This window comes from Colobus angolensis, unplaced genomic scaffold (assembly GCF_000951035.1).
Source record: "Colobus angolensis palliatus isolate OR3802 unplaced genomic scaffold, Cang.pa_1.0 Scaffold354, whole genome shotgun sequence".
NCBI classification, from domain to species: Eukaryota; Metazoa; Chordata; class Mammalia; order Primates; family Cercopithecidae; genus Colobus; species Colobus angolensis.
The window spans coordinates 694,566-720,750 of NW_012116866.1; the positions used below are offsets into that span (position 1 = coordinate 694,566).

Here is a 26,185-nt window from a genome sequence, read left to right on the forward strand (position 1 = left end):
AAGAAAGAAAGAAAGAAAGAAAGAAAGAAAGAAAGAAAGAAAGAAAGAAAGAAAGAAAGAAAGAAAGAAAGAAAGAAAAAGAAAAGAAAGAAAGAAAAGAGCTAATGAGTGTCACTCTGGTAAGGACATGCCTTAGTACTGTAGACATCACAGTGTCAAAAATATAACTGAGCTCTTGACTTAAAAATATGATGCTCATCTCTGTCTCTGAAATCTTGTATGTTTCTTTTTCCATGTCAAATTATTTCAAGATCTCTTCAGGGCCCTCTCCCTGACACGCAGGTCTCCAGGACTCTGACTCCACTGAGTGCCAGTCACCAAGTCTGGTCTGGAGTTCAGTGGCTGGGCAGTTTCTCCACCTCACTGGTCTCTGAACACAACCTACTTTGTTGCCTGAGGGATCCCTAGAAATTGTGCCACTTTGTGAGGAGAGATGGTTTTACAGGAAGATATGCGGTTACCTGAGGAGGGCTAGTCTATCTGTCCTCCAGTACAAGCATGGCCAGATTTGTGGGAAGGAATGCATTCCAGACAACAGACCAGAGGGATTACTCAACAGACCAGAGGGTGACTTCCTCCTTGACCTTGGGCCAGTGATTCCTCATTTACAAAAGAGGGTTTTGGATTAGACAATCTTGAGGGTTCCTTCCTGCTCTAACTTTCTGCAAGACTAAGTTTCTAATGCTAAATCCCAGAGGATTTATTTGAAAGAGATAGACACATCAGGTAGGACAGACCTTTAGCAACCAAATATTAATAACAGCTCATTTTAACGTGTTTACTCTGCGTCATGCACTATTTTAACACTCCACATACGTTGCCTCACTTAATCTTCACAGTAATTTTATGAGATAGGAATTATTATTATCACTAACTTACATATCAGTAAACTAAGTTCAGAGAAGTTACTTAACCTACCCAAGGTCACATTAGTAGGTAACAGAGGTAGGTAACTAGTAGATAACTAGTAGGTAACTACCAATAGGTAACTAGCAGGTAAAAAAGTCAACTCTTTAGCTCAGCCAGTTTGACTCCAGAGCCATGTTCTTTGCTGCTGCTTCACATTGAAAGATGTGTCTGCCGAGCTCAGTGTCTCCCATGTGACATTTACTGACAGTTGGTTTCTCCAAATTCACTCTCCTTCTTCCCTACAAGTTGCCCAAATTATTTATGGCTTCCCTTGTACAAAGTTTAAAACTAAAAAAAAAAGCAAAAAACAAAAAACAAACAACAACAAAAAAAGCCTTTGCTCAAGTCCCAGCACATAGGTATAAATAATATGGAGGCAGTGTAGAATTATATAAAGTAGATGTGAAAGCTGAAAGCTGAGGGAGTTATATTCATATCCAGCAGGTAGGAAAGTGGTTTAGAAAGTAGAATAACTTCCTGGATCCCTGAAATCACTGACTGCACAAAAATTCATAACCACCTCCCCCACATTTTCACTTGTTTCTGCCTGGTTTCCAGGTGAAGGTTGCTTGGGAGGTGCTGTTCAGTTCCAAGATGCTCAATTAAAAGATGGGGATGAGTCACTGAACTTGGGGAATGTAGAAAAGTCAGAAGAAGAAAAGCTAGAAGTCCTCCCTTGCATCACCCCACCTATTCATGTAGGAGAGGTTCCTCTGCGCCTCCTCTTTCTCCTGGGGTTATCCGTGACAATGAAAAACCCACTGGGAAAAGGCATAAGGAGCCTGAGAAGATCAACTGTGATTTATCCATGAGTAGAGCATTGCAAACTGTAATCAGCTATTAGAATCCATATAATAAAATATTAGTCGAATGCCAGTATGTGCAAGGCAATCTGGAGATATAGGGTATTTGCCCTCTTGACTAAGTCTTCATAGTAAAACCTCAATAAATTTGAAGTTTTCCACCAAGAGATAGAGCAGCATTTGGAAGTGATCCCCTGGGATAGGAAGCATCTTGCCCGGACCCTTAGGGAGGAAAAAAAAAATGCAATAGTTTGAGGAAAGCAAAACCTCTATCCTCAACCCACCATGGGCTTGGATCTTAAGTATGCTATTATCGTTTTTCCTCGTGTGCTCCTGGGATCCAGCTCACACCATCCAAAGCTGGAATCAACCCAAACTGGCCACATCTCACATAATATTGTTTTTGGTTCACTCTCTGTGATTAGCCAAAACCCCCTGAGCACAGAGGAAACACTGTTTCCTTTTGACCACTTTAAACCCTTTTATTTCTCATAGGAAGGGCACTGACTTTTCCACTATAAAGAAAATAGAAAACTGGGCATGGGGCATCACAGGGAAGGGAAGTCTGCAGGGTGTGCTTGTTTGGAGCCCAGGCTTTGAGTTCCTGTTTCAGCTCTCTACTTTCTAGCTGTGTGATTTGGCACATTACTTATCCTTAGTAAGCCTCGCTTCTGTCGTCTGTGGAAGGGGTGGATAATATTTACCTCCTAGGACTTTTTAACTCCAGAGACTTTAAAAAACACTGCACATTAAATCACTGGCTCCCCCAAAGTACTTGGCACTGTGCCTTGCACATAGTAGGTTCTTAAGAAATGGTAACTATTATTGCTGTTGCTTCCAAAATGTGCAAGAGGCAATGATGAGATTTTGCTTTGGAGTCTATGTTTGCGCTTAATAAGCTATAATAGTGTGCCTATTGTCTTAGTTCATTCAACAGACATTAGTTGAGAACTTAGCATGTGCCTGAATGAGCTAGACTCTAGAGACAAATGATACTTAACACATTTTCTCCTCCTTCAGGATTTCACAGCCTAGCAGGGGGGGGAAAGTATTATATAAACTAATAACAACAGTGGTGTGACAAGTGTTGTAGAGGAAAGTGCTGTGTGGGATAAGAAGGGAGCAATTAATTCACTTGGTTGGAAACAGCTTAGTGTGACTCAGGCTGGAATTACAAGGCCGAGCTGTTCTGCCCATTTCTGCTTGTGACTTGGAGCATGTGACTAGGAGTAAGGCAGAAGTCTTATGAGCCTTTAGACCAAACAGGTAAGTGTTAGACACCATTCTTGACTGTTCACTTGCACTCATGCAAACACACACACATTCCAATGCACTACCACACCCTGCGTTCCCCCCCATACACACATACTTCAAATCACCTGTATACATGCACATGTACATTCCAACTTAAGCACACACACAGTTTTCAACCCCCTTGCCTATAAACACACACACATTTCAGCTTGCACATGCATGCACACACACATTTCAATCAGTTACTAGAATGTGACATTCCACTTCTTGTCTGTTTCTGGCTGTCTACACTGCTAGGCCAGACCCAGGACTTCTCTCTGAACTCCAACAATTTCTGAACACCCCTCCTGTCTACACTTTCAGCTCTCTCAAAATGTTCAGTTACCCTTCCTGTCTGTGCTCACAACTTCATTCTCATTCCCACCAAATCATCCTCTTTTCTACAGCCACAGGGATTTTTCTAAAACTCAACTTAATAGGGCCTCTTTTCTGCTTAAATAAAACTTCATTGACCTCTTCTCTACTTCCCATTACTGATCCTAGCATGATGCACAAGGCCTTCCATGATCTCACCTGTCCCAACAACTCAGCCGTCTTTCTGCCACTTATATTCACTTATCCATTTATTAAACAGATATTAGCTAAGTGTCTACTATGTACAAGTCTTTGACCTGGGCACATTCTCTTTGAAACACATGCTTTAGCAGGTCTAACGAAGTGTGGTTCCTTGAAAGCCCCAAGCCGCCTCCAGGCTACAGGCCTTTGCTTACCTGTTCCTTTTGACTGGTAGACTTGCCATCAACAATGACATGATCAGGACCCTTCCATTTCCCGCCATTGTCCCCTCAGAGAATTGAGCACATGTGCATTTGCAGTCGCTTTCACCCTGTGGTTGCTGCTGTGCCAGCACCAGAACCCCTTTCTTCTGCTCATTGGCTTATATGTGCATCCCCATCCCCTCTACCCTTTAATCTCTATATTATTCCACATCTCTACCATCCAGCATTATCCCTGGACCATGGGAATCTCTTAGGAAGCACTTTCTGAGTGAAGCAATGTTTCTCCTCTTTTTTTTTTGAGATGGAGTTTTGCTCTTGTTGGCCAGGCTGGAATGCAACAGCGCGATCTCGGCTCACTGCAACCTCCACCTCCTGAGACCAAGCGATTCTCCTGCCTCAGCCTCCCGAGTAGCTGAAATTACAGGTGCCCACTGCCATGCCCGTCTGATTTTTTTTTTTTTTGGACTTTTAGTAGAGACAGGGTTTCACTATGTTGGCCAGGCTGGTCTCAAATTTCTGACCTCAGGTGATCCACCTGCCTCAGCCTACCAAAGTGCTGAAATTACAGACGTGAGTCACCACACCTGGCCAATGTTTCTCTTCTTATCCAAATCATGAAATTTAGTTGTGCCGTTTTTATCCATCCCAGTTAAAGATGTCCTAGAGGGGAAACTGTATACGCGGTTTTCCAACATTGTAGCAAACAATAAATAATCACTGTATAGTACTCCGCACCAGTTGATCTTTTTACTAGTAGGTGGCAGAAGTAAGACTCAGGTGCAAATTTCTGACTAAATGCTGTGTCCAAAAGAACAGGCAAAAATAAAACAGAGATAATTGGTGAAACAGTAAAGCAAAAGGGGTGAGCTGCTCTCACCAAAAGATAAATGTCACACTTCACCAGGTTCACTGATTACCTATGAAAGCAGGTTAATCCTGCTCTGTATTATTGAGTCCTAGGAGGAAGAGTTTCTGTTATTCATTCATTAATTCATTCACTCATTCATTCTTCAGCGTATATTACTGAGTACCAAATATATCTGGGTCTGTGTTAAGTGCTAGGTAATCCATCCGTGAATTAAGAGCACGTGAATTAAGAGCATGCAAATTGCTATTGGTGAGAGCAGACCACCCCTTTTGCTTTACGGAACACTCTGCATTGGGATGGCAGCCTGAATGAAGGGAGAGGGAAACAGATAGACTGAAGATAGGTTCTGGTGAGTGAAACAAGCCTTGCTGATGGCTCATATGTCGAAAGAATAATCAAGGATGACTCGGCTTGAATACCTGAATTTTGCCATTTATTGAGTTTGGGAAGAACAGAAAAGCAATACATTTGGAGGAAAAGTAAACCCAGTTTTGGACACAGCAAGCTTAAATTATCTATAAATCATAATCTGGAGCTCAGAGATGAGGCCTGAGCTAGAGATATAAATGGAGGGACAAAAGCGTATAAACAGCCTTTAAAGGATGAGACTAGAGAGATTACCTAGAGAGAATGTGTAAAAAGGGAAGAAAAAGGGGCCAGGACCCTTCCTGAGGCTCTTTCTACTCTACCACACTGCCGTTTTTTGCTTGGATTTATAAGTGGAGAAAATAGATACATATGTAAAATGTATCGGCTGAAATGGACATAGCATGGTCCATGGGGGGAAATGCTGGAACTCGTCTGTTTTTTTGTTTTGTTTTGTTTTAACTAAAGTGCTATAGGTGAAGGAAAAAATGGAGATCTGAATCATTGAAGTTCTTCAAAAACAGATTCTAGCTCTCTCTCTCTCTCTGTCTCTCTCTCTCTCTCACACACACACACATACACACACACACAATGACAGATGATAATCACCTACCCATACACAAATGAAAAATACAAACCCCATGAACCAAAAATGCTTCATCTTCTCATCTTTTAATAGGACACAAGAGAAATAAAAAGCCAGAGTTGCCCTAACATTAGTTCATTCCTCTCCCATGACTCATTAAGCATTGATGTCACCTTAAAATTTTACAATTAAGAGAAATTGGTCCTATGTGCATTAATGGAGCTCTTCCCTGCCCTGGACCCAGCAGGGTCTATCTGACATGAAGCAACAGAGTTTATGGGGAATATAAGAGGGTGATGTTCCCATACCCTTCCTGAACCTGGGCCCCACCTTTGAGAACACCAACTGGCTCCCAAAAGCTGCCCTCTAAGAGGCTCTTTTTGTGCACAAACTTTTTAATGATGTATTAATTTTTCTTCAAAGGTAGGGTAGGGGAAAGAATTTGGAAGTATATTTGAGCTGATTGTTGTATTTACAAAATTAATGTCTTTATGTCTAATTACAGAACTAAAATGGGCAATTAGAGCCCATAATTAAAGAATGTACATAATGATGAAATTACAGTGTGCAATGATTCAGGAAAAATCTTAATTATACTCTGTGAACTTGAAGTTCCTGGCACTATCTCACATTGCTATTTTCATCCCAGAAATCATTTGTATGAGCTCACAGGTTTTCCATGTCTCTGAGTGGGGATGCTTCATGGGGACAGAGAGGCCCTGAGAATGTGCCCACCGGTAACTTTCACTAAGACCAGTCAGCACAGTCCATCCTCATGAGAATGGCTGCCAGAACATTGAAAAAACCAAAACTGTAGTGACTAGTGTGATAGAAAGTTGTTCTCTGGGCAGTTTTCAAAAATTAATCTTTTACCACAACATTATGGGTGGAGATTTGCCTAAGTACTACTTATTTAGAAGCACCATCAAGACATTTGGTCAGTTAATTAAGAAATAATAAAGTGTATATGAATCTATATGTATATATGTATATACATATATATTTAGTTTAGTATAAATATGTATATGTGTGTACACATATAATACATAGTTTTTAAAAGAATATGAAGAAAGACAAGAACATCACATGTGATGTAGTTTGTGTAGATACAGGCACTAATTTGTGCACTACTTTGCAAAAAACTATTCAGAAATATAACAGACAAAAGTTAGAAAAGCAAAAAGTCAAGGTACAAGAGGGAAAATGTAGAGGACCAGGAGCCAGAGGATCTACCTGAATGGAATGCCAAAATTACGTCAGACATTTTTTTATAAGCACTACTTATATGTTGACTCATTTAATCCCCATCACAACTCTATGAGATAGACACAATTGTTTTATAGATGAAATAATAGAAGCACAGAATGGTTAATAATTTGCCAGTTACTCAGTTGGTAAGTGATGGAACCAGGTTTAGAACACAAGCACCTGGCTGCAGAGCCCAGCAGTGGTTCACTGAAGGCTTTTGAGCAAGAGTGACACAAGAAGGTGTATCAAGAGTATGTGCTCTGGGCCGGGCGCAGTGGCTCAAGCCTGTAATCCCAGCACTTTGGGAGGCCGAGACGGGTGGATCATGAGGTCAGGAGATCGAGACCATCCTGGCTAACACGGTGAAACCCCGTCTCTATTAAAAAAGTACAAAAAACTAGCCGGGCGAGGTGGCGGGCGCCTGTAGTCCCAACTACTCGGGAGGCTGAGGCAGGAGAATGGCGTGAACCTGGGAGGCGGAGGTTGCAGTGAGCTGAGATCCGGCCACTGCACTCCAGCCTGGGTGACAGAGGGAGACTCTGTCTCAAACAAAAAAAAAAAAAGAGTATGTGGTCTGGTAGCTCTAAAGAGGATGAACTAAAGTTGAGAGGAAACTGTAAGCATGAAACTATAGTGATTGCCCAGAAAAGTGGCCAAGACAGTCTGACCATTGAGAGTGACAAACAAATGGAGGGAGAGATGAGAGACATCGTGGGAATAGGGTAGGACTGAGTGGTAGATATGATAGGGAAGGTAGGTCAAAGATGACTATGTTTTTGACCTAAATGACAAAACTAATTGTGATAACATTATCAGAGACAGGAAAGGGAAGGAAAAATACAATGGAAGAGTTGAGTTCTTCACAGATATATCTTTGAGATGTCTGAGGGCTTCCACAAGGAGGTGTCCATCAGGCAGCTAGAGATTCCAGAAAAGAGCTTGATTGATCAGGCTAGAAAGGCTAATTAGAAAGGAGACTAGGAACAGAGAATGGAAGCCAGGGGCAGCCTGACAAGGCCAAGGGAGAGAACACAGAGCAGAAGGAAAGGGGAGTCATAGAAAGGACATGACTCCAAAGTAAAAAAGGCAGTAGTTATTAATCACCACCTCCCAGAAGCTTCTCAGCCTTTGCCTAGAATAACCCCATCTTCCTCTATCATAGCTCACACATTTGGGACATGGCAACCCTTGGGAAATGCTAATGATATGATCATTGCTATTTATTAACATTGCTCAACAGTCAGCTCCAAAAGGGCATCTGTCTTGTTCACTGCTGAATCCTGGAAGCCTTGTGCTTAGCGTGGCATTAAATATATGTCCTGGGCAATAAAGGAGTGAGTACAGGATTGGAGGAACTGAGCTGATGAGAAGTTGGCAGTAGGAACTCATTCCCAGTCCAGTGCCATTTCTACTGTGCCCCATGACCTTCTCCTCTCCCGACCACTGCCCCCAGCTTCTCAGGGGCAGCCCTCACAGCTCAGTACTGAGTACCCACGTGACAGGTTCACATGTTACAGACCATGCGTCTATGTGTGCTGACAGGGTACAAAGAGGCCAAGCCACAGCCACTCTTCCCCTCACAGACCACACCCCTCATTTACTGTGAACCTCCTGGCACATGAAGAAAAGGTTAAATACAGCATTTCGACCACCATAACAAGCATAAAGTGTTTATCAGGGCCAAAGGAAAAAGCAGCACCCCACCCTCGGGCCTCCCATCACTTGTACAAGAGTCCAATCACTGAAATTAGTGTTCTGGCTCCTCAGCTAACATAACCACTTGCTCCTGGCAAATCAGAGAAAAGCCACTTATCCTTCCAGATCACATAAGCCTCTGGGTATCAACAGACAACAGAAGCAATAGGGGTTTGCCCTTGGTTAAAGCAACTGAAATCAGAGGCATCAGCAAAGCTGAATTCAGTCAATCTTATCCAAAGTATTTGGGTTTATCTTAGCTAAATTATTAATGCCCAAGAGGAAACTAGAGGGCAACAGTTTCTTTTATCGTTGTTGTCACAGCTCTTCCGATCTTTCAACTTGGCTAGGCTATAGACCCCAGTTACTCAAACACTGATCTAGGTGTTCCTGTGAAGGTGTTCTGTAGATTGATTAAAATCCATCATGGGTTGACTTTACGTGAGGAAGACTATCCTAGGTAAGCTGAACAAGCCTGATTCAATCAATTGCAAAGCCTTAAAAAGCAGAGCTGTCGTGGGCACAATGGCTCACGTCTGTAATCCCAGTACTTTGGGAGGCCAAGGCGGGCAGATCACGAGATCAGGATTTCCAGACAAACCTGGCCAACATGGTGAAGCCCCATCACCACTAAAAATACAAAAATTAGCCAGGCATGGTGGCGCATGCCTGTAATCCCAGCTACTGGGGAGGCTGAGGAGGGAGAATCACTTGAACCCAGGAGGCAGAGGTTGCAGTGAGCCGAGATCACGCCACTGAACTCCAGCCTGGGCGACAGAGCCAGACTCCATCTCAAAAACAAACAAACAAAAAAAAAAAACAAATGTTTACAAAGCAAATCATCTATATAAACAAAATTGCAGGGAGAACTTAAACCTTTTTAACCTTTAGAAAGCAAACTATTTTCAGGAATTTTAAAAACGCGTTATCAGTTGATAATGTATGTAGCAGCAATGATAAAGTTCCCAGTTTCTCTGTTCATCACAGCAGGGCCTGTCACATTGTGCTAGCAACGCTTGCTGGCCATGCTTCTCTGTTAACATTAATGCACCCATGGAGAAAATAGCCCAGTTACAGAAAGATACAGCTGTCTCTCTTTAAATGGGCTGGTGACCCCTGACCAAAAGCAAGAAAAATAATATGTAGTACATTTCAAGCCCAAATAAACAGAATATCAATTATAAGAAAGAATTACTGTATTCATAAATAATTCACATAAAGGGATCAATTCTTCTGTCTAGCACATAAGCACTTCATAAATATTAGCCATTATTATTGAATTGTTAATTAATGAGTACACATTTATTGATTAGTAATTAAGATTGGTGATATAATAATTAAAATAACTAATGTTATTATTGCTGATACAATTAAGTATACCTACATATGCATGTCTATAACAAAAGTGTTCACCAAAAAGCTATGTAACATTCAAGTTTTTGGACTTGACTGTAATGTGTTTGGAAAATGGGAGAAAATAGATTTGATTCCCATTTACATCTCAACTTACTTAAAATTCTAATGGTATTTGATCATCTCCATTGTTTCACAGCCCTTGAACAGGCTTCAGAAGCATTATAGCCATATTCCATAAATTAAAAGTCAGAATACTGCATTTTACAAACAACATTTTTCCCCAGTTGGTGAATTTTTGTGAAAAATATCTAAAGTTGTCATATTCAGTTATAGTAATAATTTAGTAAGCGGCTTATATTGAGAAGAATAAAATAATAACAAAAGGAATATAAAATTTAGTAAAAATATTTCTAGTCACCATTGTTTGCATGTTTGAAATCAGAACTACCCTTAAAAATCCTACACTTATTTGTCACCATGTGACATTAGCAAAGGTTATAATATTTGCACCCCAAAAGAACTAAAGTACATTTCCTTAAATATTTTCTTAGGTATTTAAATCATGTCAGGAGCCTGCCCCTGACTCCGCTGCCAGATTCCTGTGAATGGATAATGTTTCTGCTGCACCTAAGTCAAATCTCTCCCCATCCCCACCTACTTCATAGCGTGGTGTGTTGAATTGCGTCCAAGAAAGACCCTATTTACAAATAAGGAACCTAAGGTTATATTCATAGGTAACCTTAGGAATGTAACCTTATTTGAAAATAGGGTCTTTGCAGATGTTATCAAGTTAAAATGAGGTTATCTGCACTGGGATGTCACCCAACGACTAGGATCTAAGGGAAAGGAGAAAAAGATGTGGACACAGAGACACAGAGACATGCACAAGAATGAGTGTGCAAACATCAAGGCAGAGATTGGACTGATTGCAAGAGCCATCAAAAATTAGATGTTGAAGAAAGATGCTTCTCTAGAATCTTCAGAGGGAGTATGGCCCTGCTGACACCTTAATCTTGGACTTCCAGCCTCCAGAACTGTGAGACAATCAATTTCTGTTGTTCTAAGCCACCTAGTTTGTGATCACTTGTTACAATACCCCAGGAAACCCATAAAAGCAGTCAGATCCATTATTCCTTTTCTTCAGAAGTATTTTTCCCATCAATCACAAGCTAAGGTCTAATGTGTCTAACATTCATAAGCTGAACCAGGGTTTTCACATCAAAGAATTAGCCTGGATCTCCCCTGCCACAGTACCTTTACTTCCAGTGGCTTTCCAATCAAATTGTATTTACAAACAGGCTGCTGGCCCACAGGCTGTCATTTGCCAACTTGATTTTTCAATATTGAATTAAAATTTTATTTATCTTGATAGCTGAGATTTTGGTATCCCCTTAAAGTTTGTACTCCAGGGGAGTGCTTCACTGCCTCACCCTACTTACTAGCCTTATCCCTCTAAGTTCTTCCCCCACTCCCCCAACCTTGCTTTATCCATTAGCTTGCATTTTTCCAGGCTGAATTGTTCTCTTTCCTGCCAGCCTCTCTCCAATGCTCTGAGTAATAATTCTTGGTCTCCAGTGACTCTGACAATTGACTGCATCTGCAAATTTTAATAACAGCTAATATTTCCTGCAGATAATTGAGGAAGGTGTCAGTTAAGGCCAATCCTAACCAGATGCCGACAGGCCTTCCCTAGACACTTCCCTTGAGGGAGAGGAGTAGTGTCATTGTTGGGGTTGCAGGGGTGTCCTTTGTCATTCTTCTGCCACATTTATGCAATCTAAGCCATCCTAATCATTTGGATATCATATTGACAACACTGCATAAAAGATGGTAACTAGTTAAAGGACAGCTCATCTTATCCTGGTCCCTCACTCACCACCAGTGCATTTCTTCCAAATAATATCTTTTAGATGTGTTTGGCCTTGAGTTTCTTGTTTGTGTGTGTGTGTTTGTTCTTTTCTACAATGTAATGTGACTGCCTGCTCCCTGACCCACGCTTCTCTGCCTGGTTGTAAAGGTTCCCTGTTGACTTGTACTTTATTGCAGTGTGACAAAAAGAGCTCTGGACAAGAATTCAAGCCACTGGGAAACACAGGCTCTGCCATAGTCTATCTGTGTGGGTCTCCGGCCAAGCCACTTGTCTCCTGGAGCCCTCCCTTTTCTTCATCTGTAACACAGAATAGCAATTTCTGTCCTTTTTTCTTGTGGTGGTTATGAGTAAAGAGAACAATAAGTGTTCAAGTGCCTTATTACTAAAGTATGTACTGTACAAAAGCTTATAGATATAGATGTACAAGGAAGACCCTTGCATTATTATTTGTAATCACAAAACACTGGAACTGGGGGACTGGCAGCAAAATATGGTATATTCAAACAACAAATGATTCTGCCATCATTCAAAAATAATTGACTTGGAGATAGATAGATGATTGATAGATAGATAGACATGAATAGTTCCATTTTGAAAATGATGAATAGTTACATTGTAGAGATACATGATACACACACACATCTCTCCAAAGTTGCATGGACATATATGTACGTGTATATATTTACGAGTTTACATATATCTTAAATAATTATAAATATATGTGTGTATATATATCCATGAAACTTTGGAAAAATATCAAGAAAGATAAACATCAAACCTAAATGTAAAGAAAAGTAGTTATCTCTGGGAAATTAGAAAAGTTGGCTGGGAAGAGAAATTTTACTTCTTATTTTATATAATTCTTAAGTGGTGAGATTTGAGGTTAGTATAACTTAACGATTTTCAGGTTTTACATTTTTAAAAAATGCAGGAAAAATAAAGTGCTACACAAATGCCAGCTCTTTAGCTGCAACCATGTGCCAGATGATTTTACATACATGCTCCTTATGGTACACATTTTTAATCACTAACCCTCCCCCTTTCCCCTACATGCATTTTTTCAACAGCTGGGGAAATTAATCTCACAGCGATAAAGGGGTTTGCTCAAGATTACACAACTAGTAAGTCAGAGCAATGATCCATCATCCACTTTGACTATTACTCTGCATACTCTTTCCGGAGTTCACACTGACCCATTGCCATCAAAGTTACACCTGTCCTTCATTTATTCATTCATTAATTCCACAAATACTTCCTGAATGTCTACCCTGTGTTTAGCACCATACTTGGTCCCAGCAAGAGCTGCAAAGATGAACAAGGCAAGCTTTCTGCCCTTAAGCACTTCAAAGTCTTTTGTGCTGCTAATAAAAAGCAGAAGCAAAAAGAATGCGAGAGAGAGAATGAGGAGAGAGAGGAGAGTAAACAGTTGGGAACTGTCCATCTGCCCTGGCTCCTCTTGTGAGGCTGAGTCAGAAGATGACTCTGATCAGCTCCTTCTAACAGTGCCCTTTGTGCTGAAACATGGCAAAGATGCTCTTGGTATTTTGGTACAGTTTCTCAACCTCCTTCATGGTTTTTGTCCAACATGGACATATGAGTGGTGAAAAGAAAAAAGGGGAGCAATGCATTTGTAGAAATTTGAAGGAAGAAAAGAGCTCTGTCATGTTAGGAGTCATTCAAGAGATGAAGTTTAAACCAATTTACACTGGCTAAAAATGAAAAAAAAAATTCCTCTAACTCAAAATAAAGAAACATAGACTTATTGTGGGCCTGTGTGTGATTTTTCTTAGGCTTTTCAGAAACATCATAAATAACCTATATATCCTTCTCCTCTTATGTATCTGGGGATCACAGATTGGACTTTATTGATTAATAGACCATAAACAAAGGATTTAGAGAAGTGTGCACCTTTATCTCTAAAGCTCACTTAAGTAGGTTTTTTCTCCCCATCGAGTTGACTTCTTATTCAAATGATATTATCTGTTATATCTTTGGCATGTGCCATAGTTTTGATAAAAGGCAGCATGTATGAGTGGCAAAAAAAATCATACGTGCAAGTCCCTGTTAATCAGAATCACTGAGGACAGCATTATAAAGGAAATGGGACATGAGCTAGGAAGGGTTGAATTTGACAGTGGGGTAGGCAGGGGCCACTTAAGATGCAGTGGGAACCTGAGACAATGTGCAGGCAGATGAATGAGCACACCTAGGGCCATGAGGGAACAAGGTTCACTCAGCTGTAGTGCTGCAAGGAACATTGGCAACCATCTACTATATAATCCTTTGTTTTACAGGTGTTCCATCTGAGATCTAGAGGGTGAACTAACTGCCTTGTCAAAATCACACAGCACAGCAGTACCAGACTGCTTATGTTAAAAGAGGCTCCCAGTCCACTTTATGATGTTTAATGCATGCTCTGTGAACATTCTGTCCCCAGGAACAAGTAGAGTTTCAGAAAGGGGAGGTTATGGACACGAACAAGAAATAGGAAGTCTGAAAAGGTTTTTGATTTGTGTAGAAAATATATGTAGGAAAGTAAAGGAAGTGAAATTGGGAAGATCAATTGGGATTTGACTCTGAAAGACCTTTAATATCAAACCAAGGAGTTAAGACCTTGTTTTCTGTATATGTAACAGAGAATTACTCCACATGCTCGAGCAGAGCTAAAATAGCAAACTTACCATTTTATCCCTGGGAACAAGACTAACATATGAAAATAATTTAACTAGAAGCAAGGAAAGATATTTCCAAGAGTAAAAAAACTCTCAGAATCCCAGGGAAATAAGGAAATTACCCAGATTTTTTATGCATCCTCTCAACAAATATTCCTTTACAATATCTTCCCTTTAAAAACGATGTAACTCATTTCTTTTTCTGATGAAAAAGTAATGCATGCTCATTTATGACTTTTCAATTGCATAAGGAAACAAAAATGGTCCCATAATCCCCTTATCTAAAAGCAATCATAGTTAACATTTTGGCATATTTTCATTAGAGTTTTTTTCCATGCACTTTTACATCTTTGGTTGTATATCTTTATATTACATTGTGACTTTTATCTTGATTTAATATAATATAAATACCTTCTTGTGTTACCTAAAACTCTCAAAACTCATTATTTCAAAGGCTTATAACTTATATATTTAACCATACACTCAAGGATGGTCATTTAGGGTTTTTTATACATAATTCTATAATAAATATGTGTATAATCTTTGTGTATAGATTTTGTCCTTTTCAGGGTATTCCTTAGAGTACATTCATAAAACTAAAGTTCCTAAGTCAAATATTACGGAAAATGTTTAAGGATATCCACATATCTTGTCTAATTGGTGTCTATTTCTGACTATGTAATAGGTAAAAAATATACATACAATTCTGGAGTTAGGAAGAATTACTAGAGTTTTTATTGAATGAAAGTAGTTTTTCCTGTTTTAATATCTTTTCTTTAATTAGTAAATATTTAATATTTGGGCAAAAAAGTCTTCATAAAATTAGTTTGTAGCAAAATAAAAGTCTAGATTAAATTGAATGTCTACTAAGCCCTTCTCCACATTTTACACTGTTGCTTTCTCCTGTCTTCTGATCAGTACTCCAGCCCCCTTCCTTTTCTCACTCCTGTCCTCCCCCAGCCTCTCAGGCTCTTGGATATTTTCAGTTCTGTGATTTATTAGGGGGTTTTCATTTTGCATTTCCGAGTACAGAGCTCAAGTTCACGTGCTGAGGCTTCTGCACCCTTCCCCAGAACTTTGAAAAGTAAAGTTTTGCAACAAAAAGATTAATAGTGCTTTCCTGATTTTCATGGCCTGTGTGTTTCTCATTATCTTCCCTTGGATACAATCACCGGCTTTTGTTCCGAAGCCGCATGAGGCTAGACATTGGTCTTCCCAGAGCAGGGAGACTTTTCTAGGACTAATACTAGGGAGAAAGCTGAGTCCCCAGCCTCTTGGGTAGTCAAGTCCCCTCCACTCTAATCTGCTTGGCATGGTTCTGCCACAGCCTCCTTCACTGCCCACCTGCTCTTATCTTGGCCCTCCTAACAAGTCTCTCCACCCCCAACTTCTTTCCCTTCTAGTTTTTTTCATACATTACAGCAAGATCAAGTTTTCTCACAGCAAACTTCATATCATTTTACAACTCTGCTGAAACATCTGCAGCAGTTCTTTGTTACTTGCATGGGAAAGAAATTCCAATATTTTGCAGAGAATCCATAAATATTTATTTATTGAGTTGACACAAGATAGGGGACCCCCTCCAGCAAGCTCTATAAGTTTTTTAATGGGTAGCCAGAGCATTAAGCATTATGGAATCTGTACAATGAGCTCCATGTCTAGTTTGTGAGCTAAAACAGACACATGAAAAGTGAAATGACTCAGCGCTGAGTATTTGACTGCCAGATGTCACACTCAATATTTTTCAAACTCAACTCACTCTCTTCTCCCTGATCTATGTTTTCAATCTAACGGTTCCATTATTCAGGTTCTCAAGACAAGACACATACAGGCCAGGGATACTGGGAGATTTACAGGAGCAGGAGACTTTGGCCTTGCAATGCCCATTGAAATCCAATTATTACATATTCACTTTCTTAGTTGTGCTTAGGGTGAATAAAGGGGCAAATAAATTAATAAAAGCTATCCCCACTATTATGAGCATATAATCTAGTGGCAGAGACATAGAGCTTGCTGGAAATGGTCCTCTGTCCCGTGTCAACCCCACACACCCAAACTCAGAAGCTGAAGTCTCCAGATCCCCCTTGTTCAGTCATTTAGTTTAGAAAAAGTGGACTAGGACATCTCCACATACTTTCTTGATTCTCTTCTACTTGCTTTCTACTGAATCCCAATCAATCCAGATATTAGAACAACTATTACTATTTGCAAGCACTTCATATTTATAAAATACTAATTCAAACATTATCTGATATAATCTTCACAAAAAACTCACAAGGCACGTTTTTATTACCTTCATTTTACAGATGAGAGACACATGCTTTAGAGAAATTAAGCCACACAACTAGGTTATTTTCAGTGCAATAAACATATGTCTAATTTCTAATATATGTCAGGCACTAAGGGTAAAAAGTATGTGAAATGAAGCTCTTTTCTATCAATGACTTTACAATCTGGAGAGAGAGACAGACTCCAAATGGATAATTTCCACATAATGTGGTATGAGAACAGACAATGTAGAAGTTGCTACAAAAAGCTGGAAACCATCATTCTCAGCAAACTATCGCAAGAACAGAAAACCAAACACCGCATGTTCTCACTCATATGTGGGAACTGAACAATGAGAACACTTGGACACAGGAAGGGGAACATCACACACCGCGGCCTGTTGTGGGATGGGGAGAGAGGGGAGGGTTAGCATTAGGAGATATACCTAATGTAAATGATGAGGTAATGGGTGCAGCACACCAACATGGCACATGTATACATGTATAACAAACCTGCACGTTGTGCACATGTACCCTAAAACTTAAAGTATAATAAATACATAAATAAATAAATAAATAAAATAAAAATGAAGATAAAAAAAAAAGAAGTTGCTGCAAAAGCAGAGAAGTAAATGTCCAACCTAACCTGCAGAATCAGGGAAGGAAGCTGGAGTGGTTATGTCATCTGGATGGAAACTTGAATGAGGTGTTAGCTCACAGATCAAGAAACTAGAATTTGAACTCAGATGGGTCTGACTCTCCAGTTCATGTTTTTCCTCACATCCTGTTACACAATAGGTTTTTAATGGATATTCACTGAGTGAATGAATGAATGAATGAATGAGTGAATGAATGAATGAATGAGTGAATGAATGAATGAATACATTATGCTTCTTCCAATGAAGAGAAAGCCTAAAATATCAGCCCAAATAATAACTTTGGCTTTAAAACCTTCACGTTTTGACCGGGTGAGCTAATCAGCTCTGCATCTTAGGGAATTTCAGGAGGGCTTGCCAGAAACAGGGTTTAACATAAGGGGATCTAATTCACTCCTACAATCTCTAATTGGTTGAAGTCAAGGCAGACTCTAGAATTAAGGAGAAGACTCTCCACTTATGTCTACCCAGCCTCTTCACAAACCCTTTTAGTGTCCTGGACTATTCAGACAAAGGGAAAAGGAACTACAGTCCAGACAAAGGGAAAAGGAACTAAGTAAGAATAAAGCTTCTGGAGCTACAGCAAAGATTCCCACAGAATCTCACCCTAAACCTCTCTGGCCTCAGATAACTCTGAATGAGGAAAAAGAATCTCAATTCTCCTACACCCACCTCCTCTGAAATTTGGTTCTGGAAAGAAAACCAAGATCTCCAAGACTTGCAGAGCAGAGCAGAGTGTTCACATCCTCCAGTGATTACACGGGTCCCACCTCCCTCCTCCTACAACCTCCGGCTTCACTGTGTTTGTGGAGCAGATGCCTCCATGCCAGCTTCTCTTCTGTATTTCCTGATCCTTGGCCTAAGTCTCTGCCTTCTGTCTCTGTATGCTTGGCATACACACACAGCTATTCTTGGAGCTTGTGTGTGCCATCGTTTCACAATTCAAAAACCCAAATAAGAGACAGGTGGTGGGATTCTCTAAGGGAATTAGAAGAATGACTCCAAGCCCACACAGCCTGCCCGGTGAATAGCCCAGAGTGAGGCCCAAACCAACGCTCCCTTTTTAGGAGTAAAATGTGTATTATAACCAACTTGTACAAGTCTTTTTATTTCCTTGGTCCCAAATATATCTTTACTCAGAATTTCCTTTTGATTCCCATTCTTGGGAAGAGTCAAACTTGTGTTGAACAGTTAATGAAATCAATTTGTGGAGGAGGGAGTCAGCTCAATAAAATTACAAAAATTACAACCATTTCTTTGAGGAGGGACATATTAAATGGATTTTGGAAAGTCACAGATGCTGTGGTACCATTATCCAGACCAATTTTAGGCTCAAAACCCTTTGTGGGTTGCTTGGGAATTACGGTTTATGGTTCAGCTTCTCCAAGAATAGCCATGGATTCAGATGGACTTGGAAAGTTTGCCACTGGGGCAAGAGATTATAGCTATTTGATTCCTTTAAGGAAATATTTAGGGTCACTCACATAAGCTAGGGTCAGCAAACTGTTTTCTATAAAGTCCCAGATAGTAAATACTTTTGGCTTTGTGGGTCATATGGTCTCTTTTACAACTATTAAACTCAGTCAATACAGCACAAAAGAGGCCATAGACAATATGTAAATACATGAGTGTCACTGTGATCTAATAAAACTTTATTTGCAAAAAGAGGTGGCAGGCTGGATATCACCAGCAGGCCACAGTTTTTCAACTACTGTCATAAACCATCTGTTCTGTGCAGGAGTGTCACTCTCAGGAGGGAAAGTGTCCAGTGACATCTCTAGAAAGGAAGTTGCTGCGTTGAATTGAGAAAACTTCAAGGCCTGGTTGTTATATCATTACCTAAGCAACTGAGTGTCAGAACCTGCATTTAACGTGATCCCTAGGTGATATGTACACATTACATCTGGAGACCAGCAAGTCTCAAAGGACAGTCAAATTACACAGATTCTGACTTAGTCTGAGGTCTTAGATCCTGCATTTTTTTTTTTTTTTTTTTTTTTTGAGACGGAGTCTCACTCTGTCGCCCAGGCTGGAGAGCAGTGGCGTGATCTCGGCTCACTGTAACCTCCACCTCCTGGGTTCACACCATTCTCCTGCCTCAGCCTCCCAAGTAGCTGGGACTACGGGTGCCCGTCACCATGCCCGGCTAATTTTTTTTTAATTTTTTTTTTAATTTTTTTAGTAGAGACAGGGTTTCACCATGTTAGCCAGGATGGTCTCGATCTCCTGACCTCGTGATCCACCTGCCTTGGCCTCCCAAAGTGCTGGATTACAGGCGTGAGCCACCGTGCCCGGCTTAGATCCTGCATTTTTAACAAGCTCTTTGATGATGCCAATGCTCTCACTAGATAATATTTCAGATAGCACAGATCTACTTTAGACCATTCTCTACAAGACTTAATACTGGACCAGAACATAAGCACGGGGGGGTCCCAACTGCCCACTGCTGCCTACCTCCTCTACCCTCAAATAAAGTAATGCCTGATAAATACTATGCTAAATGTTACACAAAAGTGAAAATGTTTGACAGAGACTCAGACCTTACCTAGAGGGGATCATGGTTTTTTGAGTGCGAAAAAAAGGTAACATCTCTTATAAGACAATTAAATATCAGTGAGAAATCCTGAAACATGCCATGAAAGTCTAGAAAAGAAACTCCAAACCCCTCTCATCCATCATATATGGAGAAACCAGGAGTTCTGTGCCCTAAAAAACAGGAAGTTTGAGCAAGTTCAGGCTCAGGAAGCAATTTAGTGAACACTGCCAGCCAAAAATACTTAACAACATTATTCCTGCAGCCCACAATTTGGGGCTAAAATATGTAGTATAATACAAAAAATTACAAAGAAATGAGAATCGAAACAATGAAAATAAGATTCTACCTAGCAGCCCAAATCTGCTCTGACAGCAATAGAGTTTGTGGCTAACCCTGAAATCTACTCTTAATAAGCTACAATGATCAAAGCAAAAACAAGAAATTGAGACCTTAGAAAATGCTTGCTCCAGGTGTCTCACGCATACATTTTCTTTTACATTTTCCAAATGGTTTATTGTCATGACACCTTTAATCTTATTCAGGACTACACTCACACTCAGCGAGAGGGACATCAGAAATGAGCCTCTCTAACAATAAAGTCATCCTTCCCCGCTAGAGCACGTAAAATGCACATGCTGAATCCCTAACATGGTGTCCAGACTGTCCAGAAGTCTTAGCCTCACCAACAGTCAGGGCTCTCCACAGTCTGGCAAGTGTCCTCCTTTCCAGTGTTATCTTCCACCGCTCCTCAACCCACTCCTCTGCCCCAGGTAGACAGCCATTTCCTCCCTCCCCTCCACTCCACATGCCCAGCTCAGTACTTGTTCACCAGATCACAGCTGCCTAGGTCAGCTCCAACGATAATGACCCACATCTTCCCTTCTGTATATCAAATTCCTTCCTAGCCCCCAAGGCTTGGCTCAAGCTCCACACCCTCTATATTCAAAACACGTGTTCCTTGAACATCCCAGCTACAAGTGTTCTTTCCTTCCCTCAACCATTTGTCATGGTCCTGACTCATGCTCACCTCCCTTGAGAGTAATTCTGTTTTTTGTTCCTTTCCTTTCCTATTAGCCCATGCCCATGAGAAACCGAGGCTGGAATTCTCTCTTATTTATATTTGTATCCCTTCAGACTACTTCCAGAGTCCTTTACACATTACAGGTGCTCAATAAACTTTGTTATCTTTTTGGTAAATAAAAATATTGTCCACAGTTTATGAATCCCATGAACAAATAAGAGCATGTTATTCTCTAGACTGCTCCCCTCCTCCCCAGTTCTTTCTTCATGTTACTGAAGTCTGCTCTCAGCTTATGCTTTTCAGAATGTTTCTGGAGTCCTGTTTGCCTAGAATTGTCCATGTTCAGCCCTTGGTTCCTCCCCTCCATTTCTCTTCAAAGAACTTTTACTTATTTATTTATTTATTTATTTGTTATTGAGACAGGGTCTCATTCTATCATCCAGGCTGGAGTGCAGCGATGCGAGCAGGGCTTACCATGCCTCAACCTCCCAGGCTCAAAAAATTCTTCAGCCTCAGCCTCCCCAGTAGCTGGAACCATCACACCTGGCTTTTGTTTTTGTTTTTGTTTTTGTTTTGTACAGACAAGGTCTTGCGACATTGTCCAGGCTGCTCTCCAACCTGGCTCAAGTGATTCTCCCTCCTCAGCATCCCAAAGTGCTGGGACTACGGACGTGAGCCTTTGTGTGGCCTGAAGAGCTTCTCTGCTCAGTTTCTGCTACGCTCTCTCCCTCTCTGGTGGAGGGAGCTATAGATTCTCTGGTTAGTTGAACACTGATCCTGAGTTTGTCTCTCTAAAATAATCCTGGCACAGCCATCGTCCCAAATTTCAGACATTGAGGTTTATGCAGCAACACGATCACACAGTTTTGTTTACTTCAGCTGTAATCCATTCTGTGACAAGCAGACATTTCCAGGTGTGTCCTGTCACAGCCAGACCACCATCCTCACTGCCACTCCCACCTCCAATGCCCCAGGCTGCCCTGTCTTCATGCCCTGGAAAGCGTGCATTGCAGAATACATAAAACCAGAACCTCCAACCAGACTCTTGCGAGAAACACACCATTCCTAGGCCACTTGCTATGGGAAAAAGACAGTTTCTAACTAATGAAAGAAGACTAAGTCATAATTGGAAATGCAGGCTTTTCCCTTTCAAGGAGAAATTAATGTTGGCAGAGTTGCTCTTTTGAGCTGCCCTCCAATGATTTTGGAAGAGCCATTTTAGAAGAGAGAAGGAAAGGAAGACAGTGTGAATGGCAAATGGAGAGAAGAAAATAGAGAAAGAGAAGGCGATGAAAAGAGAATACAGAAAAGGAGGGAGACAGAGGGAGGAGGGGGTGGAAGGGAGAGGGAGAGAATAAGGATCCAAAAGAGAAGGGAGCAGATTGGGGAGTGGGGACGGGAAGGGAAGAAGGGGAGGAAAAGGGAAAAGCGAAAGGAGAGGGTGGAGGAAGACTGACTGGGGGTACCACCACTGGATCACATAAGCACGGGGCCATTGGTGCTGCAGTGGTCTTGACTTCTCCCTCTGGGAACTCTAACATCCACTAGGAGACAGGACCCCCACAGCTTGTTAGAAATATTCAGTGCTACAAAATCTGTGTCAAAGTTCCCTAGCACTAGACAACTGAACAGAATTCAGGAGTTCAATCTCCAAAGGTTGTTGTTACCCTTCTGCTCTCAGTACCTATTAAAGAGGCAATATCTTTGAAAAGTAGGTGGCCACACCCATCTAGAGTATGCCTTATGTTCCAGATTACCTATTAATAACTTCTCCTGTCCTCACTAGTTCTCCAGATTGGATGCTGAATTATTTGGTCTCCCTATTAATAAGAAACACAAGAAACTAAAACTTAGTAAATCTCTAAACAGATTGAAATACTCAGTCTGATTATTCCCAGAAGGAGAATGAGCCTGAATTGATGACCAGAAGGACTCTTCCTGGAGGAGCCAAGGTGTGTGAGACAGTTCCAGGGATAATATGACAGTGGGGTTGGAGGAGGGCACTGAAATCAGGCTTCACAGGACAAGGCTATATACAGCACATGTCTTGAATATTGAAATAATAATTTATGGAAATCATTATTTAAGATTGGTGGCCAGGCATGGTGGCTCATGCCTGTAATCCCAGCACTTTAGGAGGCCATGGTGGTAGGACTGCTTGAGCTCAGGAGTTCAAGACCAGCCTGGACAACATAGTAAGACCCCCATCTCCACAAAAAGTACAAAGTGGTGGTGTACACCTGTATTTCCAGCTACTTGGGAGGCTGAGGTGGGAGGATCCCTTGAGCCTGGAGGCAGAGGTTGCAGTGAGCCAAGATTGCACAAGATCGCACTGCTACACTCCAGCCTGGGTGACAGAGCAAGACCCTGTCAAAAAAAAAAAAAAAAATCCAATGGCAGGCGAAGAAAAGACCACAGTGATAGTTTCTGAAAGGTAAAGCAGAACAAATGATAGATAAATAATGTTTGAAAAGTCTCAAATAATAGAGAAACACTATAATAATTTCTGGTTGGTGGTGAAGCATAGCAATGAATTATTCATTCTAAAATATATACTATGAAGGCTCAAGTTAAGACCTCTTAACTCTCCCATACCAAGAGTCTATCATAAGGAAGGAAAAAAGGGAGGAAACAAGGGAGGAAGGAAGAAAGGGAGGGAGGAAGAAAAGGCAAATTTCAAGGCAATCTGTGGGAAGAAGGAAATCTAAGATACTAAACTATGAAGTGAATTATTACCACCAGGAAACTAAAGAGCAATGAGGCATTCCCTAGATAATAAACAGAGAGGAGGGGATAATCCAATAAGCATCTTGACAGGGAGAAGAAATCTTCTGGGGAATGTAAGAAAATACTACTTTAGCCCCACCCTTATCCCAATAATCATTCACATTATTTATTCAATCATTCATTCATTCAGCACACATTCCAGAAGCTGTGCAGAATACAGTAAAGCCCAAGTTGAATCTGAGGGCTCTCACTGAGCATCCTCCATGTGTCAGACCCTATGTTAGATGCTAGAGGCATAGGCATGAAGGAGATATGGAGCTCCAGGCTGGCAAGGTCTCAGACACAATCTAGAAATTGCTACAGTTCTAGATCCTCAGTGGGATTTGAGCCTGCCAAAGGATGAACCGAGAAGTCCCATTCAGACCAAAATTCACCTGTAGCAGACCACCTTGATATGTGGAAATAGTTTCCTAATAAAAGTTCTCAATATAGCATGCTTCTCTTTTTGCCTTGAGTCACAGCTAAGCACGGTACAAATCTGTAATCAGTATCCCTGGGCTAGGTTTTCTTACATTTAATTCCCCCAAAACATAATTATAGGACTCTTGTACTATTATCCTGGTTGTAGTGCTTCTATTAAGTATTGTTTTACTCTAAATCACCTCAAATTAATCCTAGAAGAAAACAACTTATAAAATAATTGTTAAAAATAAAAAATAAAAACAAATTTTAATATTAGAAAACATGAATTGACGCAGGAACCCTAGAGATTTCCAGTGGGTTCTGTAAGGACAGAGAAGTCCCAGAAAGAGGCCAGATACCCTGGCTCACTCAAAACTGAGGAAGACACTCTAGGCCAGGACACTACAGAACTGCCCTCTAATCTAGGGCTGGTCACGACCAAATCAATGGAAGTGAAAATGAGTTAATTGACAGTCCATATCAGATTTCCTATATAGTCAAATACATTGTCTCCTCATCTGATAGCAGCCCTAGGCACAGAAACCAAGTGTTCAACTTTCCCTGTGACACCAGGCAGGATAAGTGGGGGGATTCAATGTGAGCCACACCACTCCCAATCTCATGTGGTAACAGAGCCTCGGTGACTGGATCTACTTACATCAACAGGGGCAGAGCATTCTCTGTGGAGCAGGATCCTCAAAAACAGCTGGCCTCTACTTCTCTTCAATTATTTCAGCTTCTTTAGAACAATTCAAGCCAAAAACCTTGGAACTTTCTAGAGCATTGAACCCCAGGCAACTTGTAGATCTCCCTTGATGGAGGCTGGGAAAAAGAGAAAGCAATATTTTATTACAGACTTCGGTTCCATTCACATTTCTTTCCTCCTTGGCACTCCTGTCCAGCACTGTGCAACAGAAGCTTTCCAAGCACACCAGGCACTGAAGAAATTGGATGTATCCCAGAGGATCTCAGAGGGATGTTTTTATATCTACTGATATTTGCCCAGTTAGAAATTAAAACTGAGAATTTAAAATTTATTGTGTATTAACTCATTAAATAATAGTAATTTTATTGAATAATACTTGTTATAAAAATAACTTTGTCTTCAAATTTGTTATAAAAATAACTTCATCTTCAAAATGAGAAGAATTATATCATTTTACGTTCTTTAAAATCTCTTAAATAGTTGGCTTGACCAGACACAGTTGGATTATCATATCTGCTTCTGGATTCAATTTGTTGCAATGGCACATGTCACTGAGCCTCTGGAAAACTCCACTGTACACTCATGAGAGAATGAGAATAAAAACAACTTGGTATTATTATTAAAATAATTTTGATCTATGGATCTCCTGAAAGGGTCTCAAGGACTCCCAGGAATCCCAGAACACACTGGGAATCACTGCTCTGGACAATGAAAAGTGAGTCTCATTTCCACCACACCATCCCCACCTTCAGAGGTAACTAGTTATCAGTTACTTGAGTAATTTTCTAGAAATACTTTACACATATATAAAAACTATTGATTTGTAGTGTTTTGGGTTTGTTTGTTTGTTTGTTTTGCTGTAGTATTCTTTAGACAGGGTCTTGCTTTGTTGCCCAGGCTGGAGTGGAGTGGAGTGATCATAGCTCACAGCAGCCTTGAACTCTTGGGCTCAAGTGATCCTTTTGCCTCAGCTTCCTGAGTAGCTAGGACTACAGGTACACACCACCATGCCCAGCTAATTTTTGTATTTTTTATAGAGACCAGGTCTTGCTATGTTGAACAAGCTGGTCTCGAACTCCTGGCTTCAGGCAATCAAGTGATCCTCCCACCTCGGCCTCACAAAGTGCTGGGATTACAGATGTGAGCCACCATACCTTGAGATGCACAGATTTTTTATTTAAAAAGTTGGATATTAGTATGCTATATATTTCACCTTGGCTTGTCTGTTATAAATGTTGGGGACAGTTCCACATCTGCATACATAGTTACCTCTTTCCTTTCCTCTGATCTGGTGTGTCCCTCTGAATGGATATAACTACCTATAACCATATACAGTGCCATAGTGTTCAGGCGGGCTGCTGAATGGCTGCTATAAGTTGCCCATTTCTTTTTTTTTTTTTTTTT

The 26,185-nt window shown here is 40.7% G+C and overlaps 1 protein-coding gene across 2 annotated transcripts in view; it reads right to left on the minus strand.

The window, feature by feature from the left end:
* The window catches only part of DDR2 (discoidin domain receptor tyrosine kinase 2), a 166,286-nt gene that overhangs the window by 110,160 nt on the left and 29,941 nt on the right, over positions 1 to 26,185 (minus strand). For both annotated transcript variants that reach the window (XM_011952963.1, XM_011952964.1), the window contains exon 2: positions 24,734 to 24,897. The gene's annotated coding sequence lies outside the window, so the exon portion shown is untranslated. The remainder of the gene's footprint in view (positions 1 to 24,733; positions 24,898 to 26,185) is intronic.